Source organism: Mus musculus, chromosome 13 (assembly GCF_000001635.26).
Source record: "Mus musculus strain C57BL/6J chromosome 13, GRCm38.p6 C57BL/6J".
NCBI classification, from domain to species: Eukaryota; Metazoa; Chordata; class Mammalia; order Rodentia; family Muridae; genus Mus; species Mus musculus.
Window position 1 is genome coordinate 90,458,381 of NC_000079.6, and position 26,320 is coordinate 90,484,700.

The 26,320-nt window shown below is 37.6% G+C and overlaps 1 long non-coding RNA gene across 1 annotated transcript in view; it reads right to left on the bottom strand.

Annotated features, from left to right (window-relative positions):
* Positions 1 to 8,369: 8,369 nt before the first annotated feature.
* Gm35111 overlaps positions 8,370 to 26,320 on the bottom strand; it is an 82,416-nt gene continuing 64,465 nt past the window's right edge. Inside the window, exons 3-4 of the long non-coding RNA XR_382721.2 lie at positions 16,354 to 16,528; positions 8,370 to 8,943 (exon numbers count right to left, since the gene is read on the bottom strand). This is a non-coding gene — a long non-coding RNA (predicted gene, 35111). The remainder of the gene's footprint in view (positions 8,944 to 16,353; positions 16,529 to 26,320) is intronic.

Consider the following 26,320-nt stretch of genomic DNA (forward strand, 5'->3'; position numbering starts at 1 on the left):
TTTGAGATGATTTATAACAAACCAGGTCTCCAAATTTCAGTGCAACTGAAAATCTGAAGATATTTGGGCAAAGTATCTTTAGACATGACTCTTTTTTTTGTTCCATTTTTATTCAAAATAGATGTTTTTCTCACATAATATATCCTGATATTGTTTTCCCTTCCTCTACTCCTCCAAGTTCCTCCCTACCTCCTCTTCTATCCAAATTCACTCCCTTTCTGTAACTTAGTGGAAAACAAATAGGATTCTAAGAGATGATAATAATAATAAAATAAAAGGAAATATAGTAAGATTAAACAGAAAACATAAATTCAAATCACCAGTGTTTAAAAAGGGCATGCCTTGTATAAATGTGCAAACATTTCTCTTTCCATCTAATACTAGAGGTATATTTTCTATTTTTCTCTGGTATGAAGGCATGGCCTCCATATTTAGAATGGAGTGAAAAAGATCCAGAGAGATAATGACATAAAGTGCGACTAGGGAAACGTAATCATATAAAAGGGGGAAGTGCATTATTTTTAAAGCAAACAGATTATATTTGTTTACTTTAATTTGAAAAACAAAGATGTTATAAATTCATACCTATTTGCCAGGGAAGAATGTTCACTCCCTTGCTGGTAACTACAGCCAGTAAAACCCTTGTTGGACAGAGGAAGAAAGGAAGCAGTAGAGAGTTAGGGGCTTTTTGGGTGGGGATAGAGTAAGGACAAGATACAACTGCTATAGTCTCCTGGTTTCAATGGTGGACCCGCCAGGATTCACCACCAGAGGATTTAGATTTAATATGGCTTACAGGATTAGGATTCTAGTTGTTGCACCCAGCAATTGAGTTACCATTGATTCTGAACTAAGTTTATGTGGTGTTTTCCTTTGTGTGGTGGTTTGACTGGGTTCCAGAGAGAAAGATACAGTGGCAAAGCATGGGGTTGCCAGATGTGCACCACAAAAGGCCATGAGAGTTTTGTAGTTTGGGCCTATCACGGTATCGACCTGCCAGTGGAAATTTGAGGGGTTAAGTAGGGAGATTTTGGAGCTCTGAGTCAGAAAGAGATATGAACAGGCCGGCCATTATCTGCCAGTGCATGCTCACCCAGCCCGCTGGGGTGGAGGGTAGCTGGGTATAGCATGGAAACTTGCTGTTTCTTTTGTAATATTTCCTGCAACACAAAGATGACATCAATAAATGCGTGTTTTAATAGGTTCGTTGAATTAGGGAAGGTAGAAAAAAGCTGAGGAGAAGGTGATCCTGTAGGAGGACCAACAGTCTCAATTAATCTGGACCCCTGAGATTTCTCAAACACTGGACCACCAAACAGACAGCATACACCAGCTAATATGAGGCCCCGAACACACATACAGCAAAGGACTGCTGTGTTCATTCAGAGATGATGCACCTAACCTTCAAGAGACTGGAGACTCCAAGGAGTTTAGAGGTCAGGTGGGGTAAGGAGTAGAGACAGGGAGGTGGGGAGGAAGATGGGATGTGGAGCAGTAGGATGGTAAACGGGGCAGGGGGAGTGTAAAATTAATTAATTAATTAATTAATTAATTAATTGATTGATTAAAAAAGAATACCATTCATCTAGTTTATTGTATCAAAAATATAAAGTCATCAAAAATATGAGTAAGAAATCACACAAAAACTGTTATTCCTGGAAAACACCATCTAATGAATCTTGATTATGGTGAATATGGAAAATGTACTTTGTGTTCTCTTAAGCTCCTGTTCTATTTTTGGGGTTTTGTTCATTACTTAATCACTGATTCTGTCTAAAATGTTCAAATTTGTGGGCACAAAATTTAAAAATGACAAAATGGCACAAGATTTGTGTGAAATAAATATATAATTTTGAAATGCTATAAAGCCAAGATAATTTCTATATTTGAATCTAGTCTTCCTCAGGAAATGACGTATACAAACAGCTTTAATCAAATCTATGGTCTGGAGATCATCGAAGCTTCATTTCATACATCCCAACTCAATTGATTTTCATGCTTTTTTTGTAGAATTCTCCTCAAGCATCCATGTGGTCCTCAAGACATACTGGAAAGTCACCCAGCTAAAAACAGATTGTTTTGTTTTGTTTTCTTTGTTTTGTTTTTGTTTTTTGCAAAATATGCGCTTTTAAAATAGAATGTGACAGACACTATCCCATGTCACCCAAAGCTGCCTAGATGTTCTTGTGTCACAGATCATGCCTACTGTGGGATGTCCTCCAAGCTTTTTCAACATTCCTTAGCACTAACAATGGATGTCCTGGACCCCTTTTGGATTTGTGCAAGAGACAAAGAACGTAAAGTTAACTTGTATAAAATTGTAACTGAAATATAAGGACTTAAATGAAACTGGTCCCCTGGATTTGTTTGGAATAATGGGAAAATAATTTTAGCATCAAAACATCAACATTCCAATCATTGCTTGGCAATTTATTAAATATAAGACTTTGACTAAGTAATTTAATTTTCTTAGACACCCAAATTCTTCATTTAAAGAATAGATGTGGTATTAGCCAAAAGATTTGCCATTGAATTAAATAACAGCAACAAACCCCTAGTCAGCACAATGCATAGTGTATTGTGGGCAGTAGAGAAAGGTTCATCAAATCCAATGCCATTTTCTACAATAAAAAAGCTCTAACACTCTTAATTAGTATGGATTTGACAAGTGTTGTAGCAAATATATTACCAAATTATCTCACGTGAAAAATGGTGCCACATATATGTTAATTTACTCACCACAAAGCTGATACTCCATCAGGATGTACTGCCCACATCTTTCTCTCTAAAAGGTTGTTATATCTACTTTGCTCTGTACAGCAGCTTCTCTTTAAATGTAATGAGAAAAATGATTTAATTCTGAACTTTTTCTTTAATGATGGAAAATGCTCATTTGGGCAAATGATTCTGTGAGTTTTCACAACTAGATAAAAATGTAGGAATTATCAAATTCAGTTATTTAAAGTGCAAATAAATGTAATGTTTTTAAAAAATGTTTTGTAAAATATTTAAATATGTGTGTGTGTGTGTGTGTGTGTGTGTGTATGTGTGTGTGTAGTATGTGTATATTACCTCATTTTCTTGACAGTAGAACATCATGGGCATTTCGCTAGAGAAAACATAAAATCTGGATGGAGACCACCCTTCTGTCTTGTTCTTCTATATCTTAGTGACTCTCTCCGTGATCCTAAGATATTTGAGCTGAGCATTTTGCAAAATCTTTATGTGTTTTGCCACTTCCAATGAAAAACTAGATCTCACATCTGTTTCTGTTTTAAGGATATGTCACTCTTTTTTTTTTTAAGTTAAGTGAAAATTAAAGCACAAAGGAGTCAGAAATCTGTCTGGAAAATCTGATGTGTGTGGTGGAAGCTGAGTGTACTATTAAGAAGATTCACAGTAGATCCTTGATCTGCTAGAGCCTTGGCTAGCCATTCCCAGTTACAGCCCACTACTCCATTCGAGCAGTTTAGTTTTGAGGACATTGCACCTTTTCCACCAGAGACACTAATCAACACTTCAATTCAGACTTGTTAACACGTTACTGCTATCTTAGGCACCAACACCAATGTGGCTTTCACGGTAATTCATTTAAAATTAGTGAGCATTTGCTGAACGGTCATCTCATTAGTTCTGCTTTGAAGACAAGCAGACAAATTTTACTTCAAAACAGCTTCAAGGTCAGAATGATGGGACAAGACATAGATTTTTTATGTAGCAGAATTTCCATGGTGCAGCTCCAAGTATCATAATAAACCAAAGTTGAGAACTGCACACTGAGGGATCACAGTTCACTCATAACAACAGAAGTTACTGTACACAACTACATCAGTAGGATCAGATGAGAATGCCTACGGCATGCAAAAAGCAGCCTTTCTTGGAACAGACTGCAGTATCTGCATCAGTTACCATATTTACAGTGATGTTAACTGAATAGAAAAGAACAGTATGTTCATAAGAACACAAGCACTTTTGTATGCATACACTGAGGAACTAGTAAACCAGGTAGACATGAGGGTTATTGATAGCGTAAAATAAAATAAAACAACAACAACAACAACTTGAGTGCTGCCTCTCTGTAGGTAAGTGAAGAACATGGGAGAGAAAGGTGCTTTAGATCAAAGCTCCCCCAAGGTTCCAGTATCCATGCCTACCCATTCACTGCAGCTTCTTTTCTGAATTCTATTTTCACCAGAATATAATATTCTTCTCTTCAGTTCCATAACAGCAGATTCATGTAATTCCCGTATCTATTTGGCTGGTAAATATTATAATTTAGTATGATTGGTTGTAAAACTAAATTGTTTTACAAAAAATGAAACATTACTAGCATACCCTCCCCTACCATATTGGCCTTTTCATACCCCACCTAATAGAATTCTCAGAGTCAGCAGCAGAGAATTCCAAAACCCCAGAAATGAGGTTCTCACACTTCAATCTGCTCTCATGTATTGAACTATATAGTTGTTACCAGGGACAATGAATATCCCCCTGTAAGCCTCACCACTCAAGTAAACATGGTCCTGGTGAACACCCAAAAGCCATCAACTATGTGTTGTATTCTGTGTCCAAGGCATAATATGATCTAGAGAGGAGGGTGCTATTTTTTTATATGTTGTCATTTTCCAAGTGATTTTAAGTGGTACAGGAAATCACCCTATGAATAAAAAGAAGAAATTAGAGTCTAGACTTTGAAATTAGATTGTGTGTGTGTGTGTGTGTGTGTAATAGTGATGAAGTGTACAGAAAAATGAGATTGCTTTTTCAAGCTAATAGGTCTATCTATTAACGAGATGACGCACTTACTTTGCATAGGTAATAAATCCATTAATGAAATGATGTGCTTACATTATACCTGAGTTTTCCTATAGCCAAAATAGTGGAGAGACTTGATAGATACACAGTTAAAATCTATCTATCTACATATATATGTGTATATATAGAGGGATGTATATGTAAACACACATACACAGAAACATATATATAAAAGCAAAAGTAATCTTTTTTTCAGTCAATGAACTCTAGAAAGAATGAATGAATTACTAAAGAGACATCACATGAATTACAAGAATTTATAGAAAATTACTTTCTTTATAGTCTTGTAAATCATTCTCTATGTGCACGTGTCTTTATCATCCTTCTGTGAAAACTGAAGGAATAACATTAAACATTAACTCAGCAAACCCATGTAGGTAGAAGATTAACAGAATTCTGCCTGAGAAAACCTGAGCTTGAACCCACTGCATATATGACCTCAGAAGCACGTAATCTTGGAGACAAACAGAGATATAACTCTATAATTTCCAATTCTTTTTAAAAGATAATTTCTATGAAAGTAATACTATAAAACTTAAACTTCATGTTGTTACTATATGATCATATTATAAACTACTGACCATCTTTTTTCCAGGTCTGTATTTTTATTTTCTTTTCAGTAGTAATCTCGGTCTTTCCATTTCATGAATTTTCCATTTCAGTTAACAGTGAGACTACATTTAATTGTACCTAGTTGACCCTAAAATATTTATATCTTAAGTAGGACCTCAATAAAGAAAGTTCATTACATTTGATTATTGGGCTCCAGAGCTTTTAAATTAAGAGCTAAATTTGCTAAAAGGATACGGGTAGTAGTTCTTCAGAGTGTTCTGGTTCCAAATACGTCTGGTTATTCAGGATATCTTACGAGGATGTACATAGAGAGTCCCCAGACCCTGGTGACCTTTCCCACCCATCCTGCTCTCAGCTAGGGAGTAGCTCTCCTCTAACTACTAAGCAGTTAGACTGCAGCAAGTGAAGATGTGGGGCAATCTCAACTGCAGACAGGTTAATCTGGGCCATGGTTGGTGAGGGAGGTACTCCTCACAGGAGTTTGTGATTAGGAAACTGGATTCAGGGGAAAGGGGGGCGGGGAGCAGGCAGTGGGCCAAAATTAAAGCAGGACTTAGGTGGAGAGCTGTTTACTGGATCAAGTCCATCCCTCAAAGGACATGAATCAGTGGCAGTGATGAGCAGAGTCTGGCTTTCAGACTGCCCTTAAATGGGAACAATTAGTTCATCTCAAGATAAAGTTCACATTCCAACAGTCCTGGGAGAGGAAGAAACTCCCTACTGTCTGTGTTAATAGCTGCGTTCTCAAGTAGCCTTTTGAAAAGGGTGTAATTTACTCAAGGGAGGTAGCCTACTCATGTTTTGAATCTGTAATATTTGGTACAGCATCTGCTACAATTAAAGGAGAGACTTTTAGACATGTCTAACACCCCTCCTGAATGATGGTGAACAGCTATTCTGTATTAGCTTAAACCCAACAAGAAGGGCCCATCCGCACGCATGCCCCACACTGGGGTGACGCTGCTATGGATCAGAAAGAATGCTTTCTGCCTTTCAGCCATGTTACCCTGGAAAGCACTACTAAAATATCCATGAGCGTTCTTATAGAACTTGAGCTGACCTTTCTGAAAGTCCAATTTGAGGTTTCCCCAGAGCAAGTCATTGTTTGCACCCATTTCATAAGGATCACTGTTTTCAAGGGTTATAAATACAGCATGGGCCAATGGATCAGGGTATTCATGTGGAAATTCCTAGGTATCCTCCAGACTTGACACGGAGGGAGCTGGGAGTAGAAAGAGAAATACAATGTAGGCTTCAGACTGGACCATCTCCCCCAGTGCAGTTACACTGTAGCAGGGAACACTGAGGTCACTGAGTTCTCTATCAAGCCTCTCCTTCCAGCTTATTATCTAGGAGTATTTATGAAGGTAGGAGGCTCTGCATTTTATCTAATGGCATTTTGTCTTCATTTATAACATGTTGACCGTTTTCACTTGGATCCTTGTCTACAATCATGAAGAGAGAGCCTGTAGTAAGCTTATGCTGCTGGAGAAAGCATTCTTTGGGGAATTGTTATTTCTAACTTCAGTTTCCATAAAGTATTTAATGCTCCGAAGTGAGCACAGGCCTGAGATGTTGACCAAATGAAGAGGGATTCTTTAGTTTATAGACACGTCTCTGATCTCCAGCATAGACTCCTGTTAGTAAGTTGAATATTAGCCTGAGAAAGCACATGGATTATCCTAAATTCAATTGCATTTTGTTTCTGCCCTAGTTTTGGTAATTCCATTGCTACTTTGACACCCAGCACAGCAGTAGGTAAAGAAGTACAAAGTTCGTAAAAATATAAAAGCATACAAAGAGAATCCCAACGTATGATACCCTTTTATAACGGGCAAGTATGAAGACAATAAAATGGAATATATTTCTGTTACAGAAGTACTCATTACTTTTTATTTTCTTCTAAAAGCTTTTAACAAAACTTGATTAAAGATTAATTTGGGAGATATAGCAAGTATCTAATCAAAGTTAGATTAATATTTAGAAAATCATATGCTAGAGAAATCTTTTGGCAAAGTGAAAGGAAAGACGGCATAAAGACGTATGTTTCTTTCTTTCTCTCTCTCTCTCTCTCTCTCTCTCTCTCTCTCTCTCTCTCTCTCTCTCTCTCTCTCTCTCTTTCTTTCTTTCTTTCTTTCTTTCTTAACAAAATCCAGAATTGCACATCTCAGCCATATCAGAAACACTTCTTTTAAGAATGCTGTAAGGAAAAATGATCACGTGGAAGCAAAATTCAATACCTAGTTTGAAATGCATTTAATATGTTATAGGTGATATCAGAACAAAAGAATGAAGAAAACAGGGAAAGTTTCCTTTGAAGTGTTCTAAGAAAGATTAAAAAAAAAAGCCTCAGTACCTAGATCCATGACACATATCTCCCTCTCTTCCTCTTCCCTCCCCAGACAAACCAGCTCATGGTCCTCAGAATAATATTTCTCAGGGAGGCTCATAAGTGAAAACATCCGAACCATGGGAACCGGATCCCTAGTGCCAGCTTAACATTTCCAAAGGGCATTTAAAGACATCATTGTTTGTTCCCAGTGACTAGTTAATTGCATTTTGATTTGGTAATTGCAAACAGATCCCAGCCTCTCGGCGCTTCTACAAGCAGAACAATCTATAACACAGTGGAACCAGGGTTCCACTCATGAGTTCCCAGAGAGGGGCACGTGATATTCTCAAATGACTTTCTGCTGTTTGACTGCAAAGGTAAGACCTGGATTGATTTTTCTTTAACTAAGAATGATCATTACTTATTTGGCCTTTTGGGCAATTGCTCAGTGGTGATGGCAGAAATGAAAAAAATTTAAGCCAAGCCCACTTTCATATTATATCATTTCACATAATGCATTATTTACATTTTCCTGTATCTCAGATCTGGAAAAAGAAAGGATGCACACAGAAATGAAAGCATACTATTCTTGCATTTGGAAATACAGAGTATTTAGCATTTTGAAAACTATGAACTTTATTTAAGAGGGCAACTGTCATAACATTTGTAGCATCTTTCACAGTACAAATGATTAGTTGGATTAATAGGATTCTGAACAACATGGAATCAAAGAGAGAAGTAAATGAGGCTTTCTATACACAACCAGAAGCAGTGGACCACTGAGACCAGTCAGGAATATGGAAAAGTAGCATAGGCATTCTCCAGTTAACAAAAGCCAGCCCTAAAAGCCAACAAATACACACCACTACTTATTGCATAAATGTCAACAATGCACAAATACAGTCCATGATATTGAGGTCAGAATAGTAGTTGCTGATGGAGGTAGTAAGAGTCACATGGTGGACTAGAACATCATAGAAACTACGGGTTGGTCAGGGTAGTATGTACCCAGCTCTATACAAACACAAGAAAACCATCAGTCCACACAATGGTAACGAAACTGAACATGTGCATTTCATATTAATATTTTATCTCAATTAGACAATGAAAAATAAAACAAAGGAGTTAGCTTTCATTGGTTGCTCTTCTTTAGATCTTCTCTTGTGATCTTTGGCATGTCCCCATTTCTTCATTGTCTGTCTTCCACTATCTTCTCTTCATGTCTCAAAGAAAACAAATCAAGAAAAATGAAAAATCAGATGAATTTGTCAGTGAATGAGTGTTAATTCCAATATGCTTTTATTTCTTTAACAAATGAAAGAATAAAATTAGTCAACATTTAAACCCCCTAAAGCCTTGCATAATATCCTTATTTGATGACATCAAAATCATAAAATGAATATTCCTGCTTTATTGTTTTACAAAATAAAAAATTTTAAGTTTATTTAGAAAATTTAAATGACAACATTAGACCATAATTAGGGTAAAGCCTTATTTATGAGCAGAGTTATGATTCTAACTTAGGTGATCCATGAAAAATTGTTAAATAATTTTATTTTTATACTTTCAAAGGAAGCCTTACCTCAGTCGTGAACATATGCAAAAATGTTAGTATATGTGAGCTTAGCATCCATAGGAAATTACAGATAATGCATAATATCACAATTACAAAAAATAATTTCCAGCATCATATATTTTATTATACTTTCATCCATATAACATTTACATATAACTAACATTTATATAAATAATCTTTTTAACTTGATTGCTAAATGGTGTAATTGAAAGTTCTCTCACATAAGAACTCTCAGAGCATTCTAGATTCATTAGCCTCTTGAAGTTGAGGTTACTTCGCGTGGTCCCAAAAGCCTAAGCTTCATCCCAGCGGTACATAGTCTTTAATTGTTGTGGTCAGTTCTTCCAAAGTAGTGAGTTAAAAACGATTTCCTCCCAAATATTCTCAATTTCACCCGGTATCTTTAAATGTAACTCTGGCTGGAGAGATGGCTCAGCAGGTAAAGGCTCTTGCTGACAGACCTGATGACCAGAGATTATTCTGTGGAAAACACATTCTGGAAGGAGAGGAGCAAATGCCAACATTTATATTCTGACCACATCTGTGGTGTGGCATGAGTGAGTCCAGGCACATGCATACACACATGTGCATATAAGTAAATAAATTTTAAAAAATGGAAAAAAATCTAACTTTATTATTAAATATGTTTAAATGAAGTTTAAAACATTTTAAATATACTACCTATTAATTTAACAAAGTAATAATGGAGAATGGGCGTTGCTGTTTCTTCTTCATAATATGCATTTTATTTTATACACTGAAACCAATCTTCTAAGATGGCATCTCAAGGTGTCACTAGACTGCTAAAGTGACACCATGGGGTCAAAAGTTAGGAAACTTTGCTTAAGACTTCTACATTTTCCACCATGTACATTTTACTATGTTTAAGAATAATAGCATAACTCTCCTCCAAGAAGCTCCACCCAGCAGCTGACTAAAACAAGTGTTAGACCCATAGCTAAACATTAGACGGATATCAGGAAGTCTCCTGGAAGAGTTGGGAGAAGAATTGAGGGACACAAAGGGAAGTGGAGACTCCACACAAGGACCAACAGAGTCAACTAACCTGAACCATTGGGGCTCCAAGAGACTGAACCACCAACCAAAGAGCATACAGGGTCTGGCACTCAGCACATATGTAGCAAATGTGCAGCTTGGTCTTCATGGGATTCTCCAGCAACTGGAGTAGGGGCTTACTCTGACTCTGTTGCCTGTCTACCCTGAGCTGGATTCTGCTCCCCTAACTGGGCTGTCTTGTCTGGCTTCAGTGGGCAAAGATATACCTAGTCTTGCAGTGACTTGAGGTGCCAAAGTGGGTTGGTTCTCTGGGAGGGACTTCCTCCTTATGAGAGGTGAAGGGGAGAGGGATGGGGGCAGGGACCAAGAATAATATTTATGCATGATGACAAACATCTATAATCCCAGCTCTTGGAAGTTGTTGGATCAGGAGGAGCACAGATTCTAGGGAAGACGGGGATAATCAGAAGGAGGCCCAAGCTCTTAAAAAGAGAACCACAAGAACAAAAGAGATAATAACAAGAACAAATTTAAGAAATCTCTGCAACAAACAAACAGAAAACATCTTCAGGATCTAAATCACTTAGTTTCCCCATTATAGCCTACTAGGCAGATGAAATATTTAAGTTTGAAGATGGAGTTTCTACAATATGAGGACCAGCCCAGGAATACCCTGCACCATAATGATAGTTCCTCTCACAGCAGGTTGGAATGCAGCACAGAGTGTCAGTGCTGTGCATGAAGAGTCTTGACATGCATATACTATGTACACAGCCAAGTGTTTAATGCTTATACATTAAAGAAATAAGTGGAAATACTAATGTGATTATCCTATAGCTTTAATGTAAGATGGGAAGGAAATGAAAATGAATGTACTTGAAGCTGCTCATATAAAAATGTACATGGTAGAACTAGCAATACATGCCCAAATGCCTAATCCCTAGTTATTTATTTTCAGTTTATTGAATTAAAAGTCAAATACAAGTATTGGACACTTGCAAGTGATTAAAGTAAAATCCTCAAAAAAACAAAATGAAAAAAACCGTAGGACATTGCCAAATCCAACATTTGATTATTCTTCCTTTTTTTCATGCTAGTGAAGTAGGGGGATGAAAAGTTTAAAGTCTCTCTAAATCCTAACTTGGCCACTTCATAGCTTTACATTTCTAGAAATGTTTCTTCACCTCTCTAAGCTTCCGCTTTGGCTTCCTCATCTCAAGTGAGGATAATATAGGCTTCCGTGTCCCGGAACACTGGGTACAATACGTACTCAGGGTTAGCATTTATAAACCTTTCAAAGATATAAACACAGGTGAAAATAAATATAATAGTTTAACTTTGGTTTTACATATAAATAAAAAAATCTCTTCAGTTTCTTATTTTTGGTAAGTTACTCTTTAAAATGGAGAGCCATATGGATAGCATTAGGTTCTTTCCTTGTATTCAGTTTTTATTCATAATCATAAACTTAGCTCTTTAATTCAGCCAGATTTGAAAAGAAATAAGGAAAAGATGGGAGCCAGAGAACCATGATGAGAGCACAAAGATTCTGGGATATTGTGTATCTTTATATAGCAAACTAGAATAACATTATAATTAACACAAATTTAACAAACAGAATCTATTTCAATATATCCTGATAATTTATTTCAGTCTCCTTTACACGTTTAAGTGATCCATTAGCACCTCAAACACTATATCAATTTTAGTCATTCACTAAAAATGAATTTACTCATGTTGATTGCCAAAAGTCAGCAATTATACCATACTCACTAAATAATAAAGAAGTAAACAAGCCAACAAGAAAGTCTGTGAGGATTCATGAGCTGTAGGACAGTGAGTGTTTGGTTCATGTGAGACCCTGGATTCCATCTTCAGAAGTATAGGATAGGGAGGAGAAGGAAGGGCAGGGAAGGAAGAAGCAAGAGAGAAGCGGGAAGGGGAGGGAGTCTGTAAATAAAAATGAAAATGAAAATGAATCTATAAATGTCTCCTTGCCCTCCAAACCAGTTTTCTTATTTTGAAGTATCAGTTTGAGAGAGTTTCATCTTCTTCATACTTATATTCAGTCAGCTGTCAAGTTCAATAGGTATTATTGCATAAAGGCTCCTGCATCACCTATCCTCTTCTATCCTTTCATACTGGTTCAAATCTCATCATCGTCTCACACATAAAACACACAAGAGTCTTTTAGATATGCTTTGTACCCCCGGAATGTGCTACTGGAATTTTAACAATCTCTCTCTCTCCCCTCCCCCCTTCTCCTCCTCCTCCTCTCTCCCCCCCTCTCCTCCTCCCCTCTCTCCTTCTCCACCTCCCCTCTCTCTCTCTCCCTCTCTCCCCTTCTCCTCCTCCCTCTCTCCCCTTCTCCTCCTCCCTCTCTCCCCTTCTCCTCCTTCCTCTCCCTGCCCCTCCTCTCTCCCTCCCCCTCCTTCCTCCCTCCCCCTCCCTTTCCGTGTCTGTCTCTTTGCCTTTACCTCTCTCAGGTAAATTTGTGTGTGTGTGTGTGTGTTTAGTATTTACTTAAAAGCTGTAAGAAATCACAAACAGCCACTGGTTTCAGCCTTATAGGGAGTCCAAACATGGGGATCAATTGGGCTCATGAGTGTAAGTCAGGCTACATAATCAATTACATCTCAAAAGTACTAATGAGTAAGTCAAAAGCAATACCTGCAGTTCTTTTTTTTCCCCCCTTAATAAACAGAGTAGAGAGAAAAATGCATGGGAATTTTTTAATGTTTAAGTTGGTGCCAGCTTCATGTTTCCTTGACTAAAAGTGTGAGTAGGTGTTCAGTCATCAAGACTCTTCAGTATGTGAGTAAATGTGAAAACAGATAAATGGGTGGGTAACGGAGAGAAAAGAAGTCTAGTGTCTATAATACACAGGAAGATATTTTAATGAATCAAATTTTAAAACCAGAACATAGAGCCTAAGAAATATAAGTAGAACAACTGTGTAGATTTCAAACTAAGAAAATAATATTTGCTATGGATGAAGCTATATAAGTATAGCTTCTTATAAAATAAGAGCATAAAAGTTTGTAGGGCTTGATGGGAGTGTCCCACAATCCAGTCCACCACAAGACTCAGGTCACTTGGGGAGGTGGGATGCAGGAAGTTTTGAGTGTGCTTACCCCACGCTGGTGCCAGGCAGGTGTCAGGTGATGGGAAGCCACTGGACACCATTCCGGGGGTGGGGAGCACAGTCTGATGTCCTGGGGACTGATGGAGCTGGCTTGGGGGTCCCTGAGCCTTCGAGGAGGCCAGTACCATCTGGTTCTCAAGATTTTGGGCACCCAGGTATTTCTGGATGTCATGGAAGAGCTGAGAATGGTGTGGGGGCCCATGGGCTGGATCTAGACCAGGGCCGAGGAGAGCTCTGGCTGGGTCCTGCGAGGAGGAGAGAGAGTCCTTGGCTTGTTCATCGGGTGGCTTGTCTTGGTGGAAGCTGTGACTGGGAGTGTTGAGAGGCCTTCTGCAGGAGATTAGGTGGTCGGCTCTTTAGGTGAAGGCCTGTTCCATTGCTGTCCACAGTGGATCCCAATGAAAAAAGACAGTCCATGGTTTTAAGGCATTTATTGTCATGGCGGAGAGTGGGGATGAGCAAAACTGTATCCCACTTCTCAGGGGTGAGCCTGAGGTTAAATACTTCTGTAGAGAGGAGTTTCTGGGAAGAGGGGTTTATTGGCTAAGCCTCCAGGCCTTTAGGAACCTCATTAAAACGGAGATCTGTCTTGAGGCACATCCTCTACCTATGGAGGGGCTTGGGTTGTTGCCCTATGTGACTGATGGCCACAGACCTCTCTATGGGGATATATGGGGGGCTGTAGCAATGTGACAGGTCCCAGGGGCCCAGGAGCATGGTAAAATGCCTACCATCCCTTCAGGGTAACTGGGGTTTCAAGTCTGTGCTTGACCAGAGACTAGAATACCTTTCACAGCTCACCATCCTACAACTCCCCCCATTTGTTTTTTTTAAAAGGAGGAGTCACTGGAGTGATTGTGTCATTTTTGGTGAAAATTCTGAGTGTGGTGGAAATTTTGAGTGCAGTGGAAGTATAAAAAGAAAACACTACACAGTCAGGAGGGGTAGCACAGAAGGGTAAGGAGGGTTGAGGGTGGAGGTTGGGAAGACAAGGGATTATTGAATCAATTAATTGTTCCATGGGTTGTACAGTTTGAGAGTATTAACATCAGTTTTAACTGGCATATAGTCACACAGTTAAAATAGTTTTCCTCACCTCCTGTTTGCTACCCTTGTTAATATGCTGCATAGTAAGTTAAGGATGCCAACATATTCCCCTTAAGTGACAGCAGAGCTTTGCAAACCTGAAAGGACAACAAGGGGCTTCATTTAACAATGCAAAGACGAGGGCCAAGTTGTGTCAGACAAGTGTGGGGCAGAGTTTAGCCAGTTCCTGTTTTGGTACAGAAAACAGTATTGGTCGTACATATCTTAGAGGAATGTTACAGGGTATAAGAATACCGCACACTGTGTGCTTGGCACAAATGCTTGGCACATCTCTCAGTACAGGCTATATGTTATTATTGCTAGAGTCATTGAAATCTCTAGACTCAAGGCAAAGCAGTCCCATGCCCAAAGTGAGGCAATCATGTGGTTTTTGGACAACATTCCATTTTTATGATTAAAGCCAGAAATGCTATCGGAAAATTCTGGGTGAAAACTACAATATTTTAAAATACTTAATTGATTAAAGCCCCGTATAAAGTATATCTTCTTTAGATGGGATACGTAACCTTCAACACTCATCCTGCAACTGCCATCACTTTTTGGCTTTGCATGGCTTGTGAAAGTAAGAGGCTGAACAAGGTCTGCAGAAATGTGTTGAGTATTTATTTCATGGGCGAGTGGGCCAACATGGCATGAAAGACCTTTGCCAAAGTGTTGAAAGCATGGGCTGCAGTGATTCATGTTTGTATAGTGTCTGAGGTCACTCCGAAGTGTTTTGCAACCTGTGTCTTGGCAAGACAGTAGCTTCCAACTGCATTCAAAGACCCCCTGGGGGAGGTTATATCCTAACAACACAACAACAACAAATAAAGAAATGGGAAAAATTGAAAATAGGAAACATCTTTTCCACACTGAATGAATGAGCACAGCAGGGCTTGAAGAAGCCTCTAAGATTTAGAGTATAATAATGGCTCATTCAGACTATGTATTAGAACTCCCGGTTGTGAGGCGGGAGTGAGTGAGCAGAGGAGGAACACACTCTTAGAGGCAAAGAAGAGGGGAAATGGGATCAGGGGTTTGTGGAGGGGAGACCGGTAATGGGACAACACTTAAAATGTAAATAAATTAAATAATTAATAAAATTTTTAAAAGAGCTCCAGGTTGTAAGTTGCAAAGGCATACTTTCCTTGGTATAATACAGAGGAGTACAGGATGCTTGGAAATATGAACCCTACTTTAAAAGAGTTGGAAGGAAAGCAGGCTGATTGGCTGGGTTCTTTTAGGATGGAGACATTTCCCCAGGCTCTTAACCTTCCTTTGCTGAGGAATAAATTCTGCCTGGAAACAAAATCCCATTTAGTTCTATACAATAATCAGCTGTAGACCACAGGGCCCACACTAGGCCAAGACTAACAAGTTCCTCTCTACTTCTATGTCTTCCAGTGGCTTCAGTTACAGAGTGCTAAGCTACAATTTGGGAAACTTCTAGAGAAATAGCAGAACTAGATATTCAAGAGTCAATTTCAATCTAACTTTTAGTTGTTTTTAAAGTTATTTGAAACATCAGAATGCCTGGTGAGCTGCAAACTTTTGATCCCAAGAAAAATGTTGTGGCTTTTATTCCACTTCGATTCTTTTACTGCATGTATCCAGATGAATAGTAATGAATAAATACACTGGGAGTTTTTGTCGGCAACATTTAACAGTTTGTTTCTGCTAGTCTATAAGTAATTCGTTTCCAAGATCTATCGTGTTTCAAATCACTGAGAAATGCCAGTTCCTACAAGAGTTAATATCTAATGTTTTATCTCACAGTGCAGAATTCCAATATCCACAGTATTTACTTACCAGCTTAGCATATTTGTCCAGTTATGAAACTGCCAAACTCATCAGGATTTTACCTTGTGTTTCATAAAGCATTCCTACCAGCCTACCAGTTACGAGAGACTCTATAATAAGCTCTATAAAATCCATGTTCAGCAGCCTTATAATATTTCCAGCTCTGGGAGGTACGTAGTCTGACCTGCAAATGAAGAGTTAATTTGTTAGACCTTAGTACCATTGACACGTGGTCCTGGACCCCTGTTTTACTGTTCACTGTTGACTTTCAATTCATTTTCCTAAGGTATATAATTAATGGCTTCTAGTATATTGAGAAACAACCATCATGATCTGACTTGAGAATGTTTGTGTCACCTGAAAGGAAAGGAAATCTGGGATGCTCCGGCAGATGCCACCCTGCCCCCAACACAGGTACACTCCCCTTCCTTTCATCTCACTAAACACTCTACATCATTTAGCTTTGTTATATGTATCTGAAATAATGTTGTTCAGCCCATGTTCAAGACGTGACTGATTTCTTACATAATATACACTATTCTGAATTTTTTATATTTGATAGCATATATCCATACTTTATTTGATTGATCCCCAACCTTATATTTCATTTTAATTAATAAACCGTATTTTATTGTCCAAAGACTTTAATTTTTTTTTCACTTTTCAAATGGACTTTTAGGTTGGTTCTACTTTTTAACTATTATCAATAATGCTGCTATAAATATGTAAAATACAGGTTGTCATGTAGATGTGTGTATTGTTTTCATCCTGCTGAAACAAAGCATGTGATAGAACATGCAATGGAAGAAATGTTTATTTTGGCTTACTGAATCAGATGAAGCACATAACAGGTGGTAAGAAATGACAGAGTTCATGACCATAGTGGCTGACCTATGTTCTGTCCACCTAGAAGCACAGAAAAGGCACTACCAAAAGACTGATAAACCCCCCCAAAGCCTACCGTGAGTGACCCACACTATCACCCAGTACCTAACTCTTACAGGCTCTATGCCTCCCAAACACTGCCACTTGCAAAGAACTAGTACTCACAGCATGACCCAAGGGAGACAATTTACATTTAAACTAGAATAACTTATCTTCATTTCTCTTGGTAAGATGTTTCAGACTGGAATTTCTGGGATACTCTCCATACAGCATTTTTAAGTCATTGCCCAACTTTTCCACAGCAGTGGATGTCAATTTCTTTTCTCAACGTCCTTAACAACACATATTCTTGGCTGTTTCTTCTTTCACTTTGCTGAGTGTGAAATGCTGTCACGTGATTTCCTAATACCTGATGGTGTTGAGCATCTCTTCATGTGCTAATTAACTGTTAAATCTTATTTGAAGAAATATCTACTCCGAGTCTTTGTGCAATTAAACATTAGTGGTTGTCTTTAGATAATAACCATTTAAAAGTCCTTTTATATTCTAAATAGAATTCCTTTGACAGAGTGATTATTAATACATACTTTACCCCAGAGTAGTCTTGCTGTTTTTGGTAATGTCCTTTATAGTATGTTTTTAATTTTGATTAAGTCCAATTTGTCAATTGTTTAAAATAATTAGAATATTTTTAAAATACTTAATTTATAAGTAAAATTATATGTGTTCAAGATATACAGCCAAATAAATATATATGTATATATATGTATATATATGTGTATATATATATATATATATGTATGTATGTATACATATACATATATATCCTGTAGCGAAATTAACCAGCTCATCCATCAGTATCCATGTTTTATGTGTGTTTATACACATATGTATATAGCAAGAGGTGTGAAACAATTAAAATCTGTCATTTTATCAAATTTTTAAAAAATAATGCCCTCTTTCATGTCATTGTGCTGTGTATCAATTCACCTGGACAGTGTTGGGAGGGAAGCAGACTGGTGCAACCACTATGTAAAGCAGGAGCAACACATGATCCAGCAGTTCTGCTAGTAGGAAATATATAATAAAAGTGGAATCTGTTTCCACCCCTACATTCCCTTTGAAATTGCTTACTGTATCCAAAACATAGAAACAACCTAAAGGTCTACCAATAGATGAGCATTAAAAGAAAATGTGGTATGCATACACAGTAAAATATTATTCAACTATGTTGTAGCCTTACCCTTCCATTACAGGGATAAAGCTGGGAGGCAGAAAGTTAGATGAGAAATCTGGGCATAGAAAACTCATAACTGTATGATATCATGTAGAAATATTAAACTCACAGAAATAAATGGTCGGGTGATAGATAACAGACTTGGACAGGGAGATGTTGGTTTCGAAGTATAAGCTTTAAACTCCAGGAAAGTTCTGAGGGAGTCTGTTGTAAACATGGTTACTATAATTAGTCCTGTGATATTTATCTAGAGCCAAGCTATAGATAGCATGTAGCATATGGCATTCTTCATTTCAAAATCAGTGTTCATAATCATTTTCCACTTTAACTTTCAGGATTAGCTGTTAATGTGATTCAAAGTACATACAGAACCTTTGGACAGAGACTAATGAAGGAGTCACATCCCAGTTTTGAACATTCAAGGTTTTATAGTCTATCCCAGAAAGAATGCCTAGATCTACCCATCACTCACAACTGCAAGCTTTTATTTATACATGCTTTACCTTCACAGAGCTTTATTCCCATTAGGTTATAGTGTATTGATCCTTTTGTGAGTACGTGCTACTTTATGTGGCAAAAAAAGGAGACTGAAGAGATGGTGTAGTAGTAAGAGTACTTGCTAACCAAGTATGAGGGACTGTTCCAATCACAATTATTCATATAAAAACCTCACATGGCAGCACATACCATAAGCCAAATACATGGAGCAGAAGAGCTAATACATCAATGGGGTTTGCCTGCTGCCAGCTAGCTCCATGTTTAATAAGATACTGTATCAAAGAAATAAGACTTGAGTCTAGACCCTGACTAAGAACCTGACATTCTACTCCTCTGGCCTCTGTCAGTGTGATCATCAGGCACCTGGGCAAGCACAAACACACACACACACACACACACACACACACACACACACACACACACACAATTTAAATCTGGATCAAATCTAAGTTCGTGCACTGAAAGCACTTAGTGGTTGCTAATCATCTCTTATGTATCTGGAGGCAGTAACAACTTATATCAGCTCTCATGGCTAGAGAGGACTGGTTGTCATTGGTTATTAGTTGTTTCCCAATTTGTCAAAATGTTAATGAGGTAAAAAAAAAAAGAAACTGTGACTTAATATCAAGAGAAGACAACAATTGTCCTAACAACCTCAGTTTGTGGAATCCATGCTGTTGCTTTGCAAAGCCACACAGCTACCTGCTCATATGTTCAAACTTGTTTCAGAACTCTTCCCAAGATTCTTTGCTGCTACCTCCTTTGAAAGCTCTCTGTATGCCTTGAGGTTGAACTTATTCTGAGCGCTAAGTAGATTCCTTTAAAGCTCTCTTAGACACATCCTGCATGTATTTTGCTTATTTCTCTCTATCTGTATTCACTTTCATGTCTCTCTTGATTTTAGCTTTCTATATATTTTTATTAATTGTTTGAGAATTTTATACAGTATACTTCACACTCCCCTCAAGTCTTTTCCTTCCACCATCTCGACCTTCTCCTCCTTTCCCACTCAATTTTGAGATGGCCCTTTCCTTCTTGCCCCGTTGAGTCCATTGTTCCCAGTCTCTTTTGAAAGTGCACCCTTCTCCTTGGGCATCAGGACGATATTTATTTGCTTTGCTTTTTATGGTTAAAAAAATAAATTAAATTCAGTTTTCTTTTTTGCTGCAATTGAAACCTTGACAATAGACTTCCTGCCATAACTCTAATAATGTCAGGGGATCTACTTACACTCATCCTTATGGCGCAAGCTGCCATCAAACAGCCATGTGTGGGCACAGCATATCACCAGGTACCATAGGGACCACCCGCATCTTGGCTGTCATGGTTTTTATTATTAGGTAGTTTTTTTTTTCTTCTCTTTTTGGAATTAACTTCTTTAAAATCTAAAATCTTTGTGTAACTTTAAAATCTTTTAAAAAACCAAAGCAGAAACCCCTATTAACTGCACAACCTCTTGACTCCAACCATCAATGCTAATGCATCACTGAGAATTGTTTCTCTGTGTTCCTGAAAGAAAACCAGATTTCTAGTAAAGTCTTGAAAAGAGAAATACTATATTTTCAGCAAGCAGGAGGAACAAATTAAGAATTGGCTTCCATTTCTAAACTTATAAGTGGGTGCATCCTATTGCTTTCAGAAGATTTTATATAAGATATTTAGCCTGGAAATTTGATCACATAGGTGTGCACACTGGGCCTTCTTATGTTTTTGAAAGGAAGAGTTGTGGAAGAGGCAGGGTAAGCATGGTCCTCTAACACTACCAGGTTTCAGTGTGTACTCAGAACTAGAAGGACACAGAAAAGACACGTTCAAAACTGAAGATTAACTCACTAAATTGCCTATGTCTGTTTTGCTTCTCTAGCTTTATTTTATAGTGCTCATCATTTTATTAATCTGCTTCAAGAGTCAAAAATACTAGAGTTGAGGTTTTTTTTATTTTTATTTTTGCGATGCTTATAAATTTCTGAGTTGAATTTAATGATGCCTATAAAACCAATACCAATTCTCTTTATTCAACTTAAGACAATCTCCCTTGAAACCTTTAAAAGACCCTTCAGACAAGATCCAACCTTTTTCTCCTGTGGCCTCACTGTACCTATGCTTGTAGATCATATCTATACCAGTTCCCGAATACTCCACGGAGTATCCACTCTCACACCAGCCCTGCTATGGAATCTGGGCTTGTAGATAACAGAGTAAAGATCAAGAGTAGGATGGTTGCCCAGGAGGCCATTTCTTGTGGATCATTTGTTAAATGTAGACATACTCATTTAGAACATTTGTTGTAAGAAATTCATGCTGCACTAACAACTGACTGCTTCACTCTCCAGGACAGTCATGTTACTCATTGCCTTGATCTATTCTGGCCTACCACTGTCATACCCAAGTGCTGTTATGGCCAAAGAAAAATCCCCTCTCTCCAGCTCTCTGTCTGCTGACTTTATTCACAGCAAACCTCCAAAATTTTAAAAAGAAAAATGCTGGAAGAGGTATAGCCAATCAGAGTTAATTGGCAATTCAAAGAACACAAATTAGAGACTGGTAGCGGACTGTGCCCAACCGTTTCCCAGAATTCCATAGCTGTATCACTTAGATAAATACTAATGGTTTTGGCAAATCACTCTTTTGAATCAATGTACAACTGAACCACTTATTTACTGCTCTATGCTGTCATCACCTTCACTGTGATATGTTAAGAAAGAAGAAAAGATAAATAAAAATTCTGTAGAGCATAGTATTTGAGCAGAGTAGATATTTAGTTTTTAAATGTTATATTTTTATAATACACATGATATTGAATAATAATATGCAAGCATCAAAAGATATATTATGAGTCCACCCTCTCCATTAAACTACTACTCAAGACATCACTAGCATTAGTCTCTGTATTATTGGTCACCAAACCATGATTTGAATGAAATAAAATATTAATTTAACTTTGGTTACTTTAAACGTTATACCAATTTAGAATTCCCACCAGTAGCATGTAGTTTAGATTTCCCACCAGTGGTTTCTCTGCTCTTGATACAGTCAGTTATTTTTAATGTATTAACTTAGGTAGATATGTAGTCAAATTCAACACATTTCAAATTGCCATTTCTTGATAATTAGTGGTACTGACGTTTTTGTTTATTGATGATTGCCATAAAGTCCATGACTGAATGCAACAGATTTTTAAGAAGAATTTTAAGGCAACAAAAGTGAATTACAACATGAGTAATATGAATTCCAGGCTAACCCTCCTCATACTGTCACAGGAGGAAGCTGAATCTGAAATGGCAAAGCGAGAGAGATCAAACATTCATAGCACTTACTCGCAGACTCTATATACATGCCTGCACGTGTGTGTGCACAGGCTCACGCTTCTGCACACACACACACTCCCCTCTAAAAAAAAGACAAAAGCTTTTTGATGACAGAAAAAAAGCCATACACACATTGTGTAATTTTTATATTCTCTTCAGAAGTTGGAACATGTGTGGTCTTTGAAAAGGAAAATGCTAAGTAAACTATATAAGAGATCAAAGAAAGATAATAAAATCTGAGATCAACAAATAGTTACAGCTTAGGACATAAATAGGAGAAAGAAAACTTTGGATGGAGAGCCACATTTGGGACAACAGAAAGGGCACCCTACCAGAGAAAATGAACACAGAAAAAGCAGGGCTCCTGGGAACTTAATGGTCTGATTTCTTTTCTCTAGCTTTCAGGCTTCTTGTGCTTATATACATGAAAATATGTAAGTCCCAGAATATTGCATGTTAATACATATATGACATACATGTTATTGTATAGTATGTGTTTTATACATTGTACATACATGGTATATATTGACATATATGCAGCTATATGTAAAATATTGGTTATACAGGTGTATATGTGAACACATACACACAAATACACTGTTTTCTCCACTAATTTTATCTAATCTTTATAATAGGAGCAGGATAGTCTTCTGTTCTAGGTTCCTGGGAACAACAGTCTGCTGACTATATTTTAATCAGAGTTGCTAAAACTATTTTTGTTTATGTTTACATATTGCTTTCCTCAAAGGAACACAAACGATGTTCGTCGTGGGCCATCTTCTGCTTGACTTTCTCTTCCATGAACTTCTTCCCAAATGGAAGCTTGCAGAGGACAACTGAAATGAGCATTCCTATAGACTAGCGGTTTCTAACCCTGTGATCTTTTAATACAGTTTCTCATGTGGTGGTGACCCGCAACATAAACTTATTTTGTTGCTACTTAATAACTATAATTTTGCTACTGTTTTGAATCATAATGTAGACATCTGATATGAGACTTAAGCACAAGACAGGCCCCATACTCACTCCTTAGGGACACAGCAGTTCAGCAGCAGTTTTCACTATCTCCTGGCTAACACCCTACAAAGGATCTGAGTTACACACAGCTATAGTATTGCATTCAGCATTCTCAGGTGTATTTGAGCTGTGTGGTGGTTTGAGTATGCTTAGCCAAAGGGTAGTGACACTATTAGGAAGTGTGGCCTCATTGGAGTAAGTGTGGCCTTGTTAAAGAATGTGCTTCACTGTGGGGGCCAACTTTGAGGTTCTATTCACAACCTCCACCATGCTGAAGAGAACCTCCACCTGCCTGCCTATGACAACAATCTTCTCCTGGCTTGGGATCAAGATGTAGAACTCTCAGTTCCTACAAGATCATATCTGCCTGCATGTTGTCATGCTTCCCACAATGATGATAATGGACCGAACCTCTGAAACTGTAAGCCAGCCCCAATTAAATGCTGTCTTTTGTTTGCATCCATTCAGGTCTTTGGAGCTCCATCTGAAATCAAGTCATAGCATTTTGGGGCTTTGCTAAAATGATGGATACCCATATCCCAGACCCATTGCCCATAACTGGCTGTCTTAGTTTAGGTTTCCATGAAGAGACACCATGACCAAGGCAACTCTTATGAAGGACAACATTTATTTGTGGCTGGCTTACAGTTCAGAGGTTAGGTCTATTATTATGGTAAGAAGCATGGCAGTGTGTAAGCAGACATGGTGATAGAGAAGGAGCTGAGAGTTCTACATCTACATCTGAAGGCAGCTAGGAGGTGTCTCAAAATCCACCCTTTTAGAGACACACTTCCTCCAACAAGGTCACACCTATTCCAACAAGGCTGCACTTCCTAATAGTGCCACTTCCCATAGGCCAAGCATATTCAAATCACCACACTGGCCTTCTGAATCCATACACTATATAGTATATAGTATATAGTGTATAGCATACAGCATATAGTATAGATAGTTCAGATAGTATTGATAGTATAGATGATAGTATAGATAGTATAGATAGTATATAGTATAGGCTTATATAGTATGGTCAAGATAGAAGCCTTCAGTACCATTTAGCTTCTTTCAATGTGTTAAAAAGTCCTTGTTTCCAAGATTAAACTATTGATATAGATTTTATTCATTATAACCTTAAAATGTTCTTAGGCTATTTGAAGACCCCCAAAGCCAAATTTATGACCCACCCTCCCATCACTTCAGAAATGTAATTTTATATTATTTTTTCATTTCCAAACAATATACACTGCCATTATTCATACTCTAAAGTGTTCCAAATTTGATATGTATCTTAATGCATTTGTTATTTGAAACTTTCAGTATTACCTGTGAAGTGGCATGGACTTTTATCATTGTTGTTTTAAATATGACATATAAACTTGTAGCCAAAGCATTTGATCTGTTTAAACTTATTACTTATCTATTTGTTTTGTGCTCTCAATTTGTCCTCTTTTGCAATGACTCTCCCCACCCCCACTTTTCTGTGATGTTTTTTTTTTTTGTTTTTTTTTTTTTTTTTTTTTTTTTTTTTTTTTCTGTGATGTTTTGTAATATTGCAATTGTTGTTTTCATATGCAGTATTTGATATGCCTTAAAACTTTTACACTTATTTTTAACTGAGTCAAAGATATTTACTTTCACATTCTTTATGTACTATATATAATCAATTCTTTACATCACACTATAACATACATTTTATGATTTCTTGAGTGTCTATGATCATTCACATTCTCAATTGTTTGGCTTGAGACTTTATTTGTGGACTCTATTATATTTTTAATGTTTATGTGTGTCACATCTTAACATTAGCAACATGTTGACAAACTTTTGCCCATGTTTGCTTAGTGAATTTGGTTCCCACTGGGGCTCAATTTCTTCTTTGTCTTTTTTTTTCTTTTTTTTAAATAATATGAGTCATTCCTGTACCTATTGTTTAATATTAGTTTTATTTTCAGTTTTATTTGTCTAGAAATATCTTATTTGTTCTTAGGAAAAAATTAAAAGTTGGAAATAAATTTCTCTCAGCAGTGTAAAGATTTTAGCTCACTGTTTTCACTTCCCCTGTGGTTGAAGATAACCATCTGTCCATTATAGCTCGTCCTTAGCTCATTCTCTGAATATTGAAATGTCTTCATTAGTCTTAAGTGCTGTGAATTTTAAATCAAGAATGTCTTAGTCAGCATTTCTATTCCTGCACAAACATCATGACCAAGAAGCAAGTTGGGGAGGAAAGGGTCTATTTGGCTTACACTTCCATACTGCTGTTCATCACCAAGGAAGTCAGGACTGGAACTCAAGCAGGTCAGGAAGCAAGAGCTGATGCAGAGGCCATGGAGGGATGTTCTTCACTGGCTTGCTTCCCATGGCTTGCTCAGCTTGCTCTCTTATAGAACCCAAGTCTACCAGCCCAGAGATGGTCCCACCCACAAGGAGCCTTTCCCCCTTGATCACTAATTGAGAAAATGCCTTACAGCTGGATCTTGTGGGGGCACTTCCCCAACTGAAGCTCCTTTCTCTGTGATAACTCCAGCTTGTGTCAAGTTGACATAAAACTAGCCAGTACAAAGGGCTCTAGGTACCTATTTTAAAATGTATTTCTCTTGACTTATAGAAATCTACTAACCTGTAAGCTAGTTAAAAACATAATATATTAGTGCAGTTAGCTTGAAGAGAAGTTGCCTGCCTATGTGAACAGTAGTGCTCACAAAGGAATGGGTTAGTAAATGGAAATCTCATGATTAGACATAGAATTCTTTCCCATGAGATATTGGTCAAGGAGGTATTGCATAAATATATGAAGACATCAAAGAATAAATAAAAATGCTATCAATGGTTCCTTCACTGTAGGAACTGGTTGGCTGCTTTTACTCTTAGTATCTGTACAGTGACTGAAAACCATGTTAACGGCTTATCTCTAAACCAGGACCTGCTGCTGCTTCTTCTCTTTTTGAAACTCCAGTTTGACATATTTATCCTTCCTCATAGTCTCCCATTTTAAGCTAATGGTTTCGCTCACTTTTCTTCTTTAGACATATAG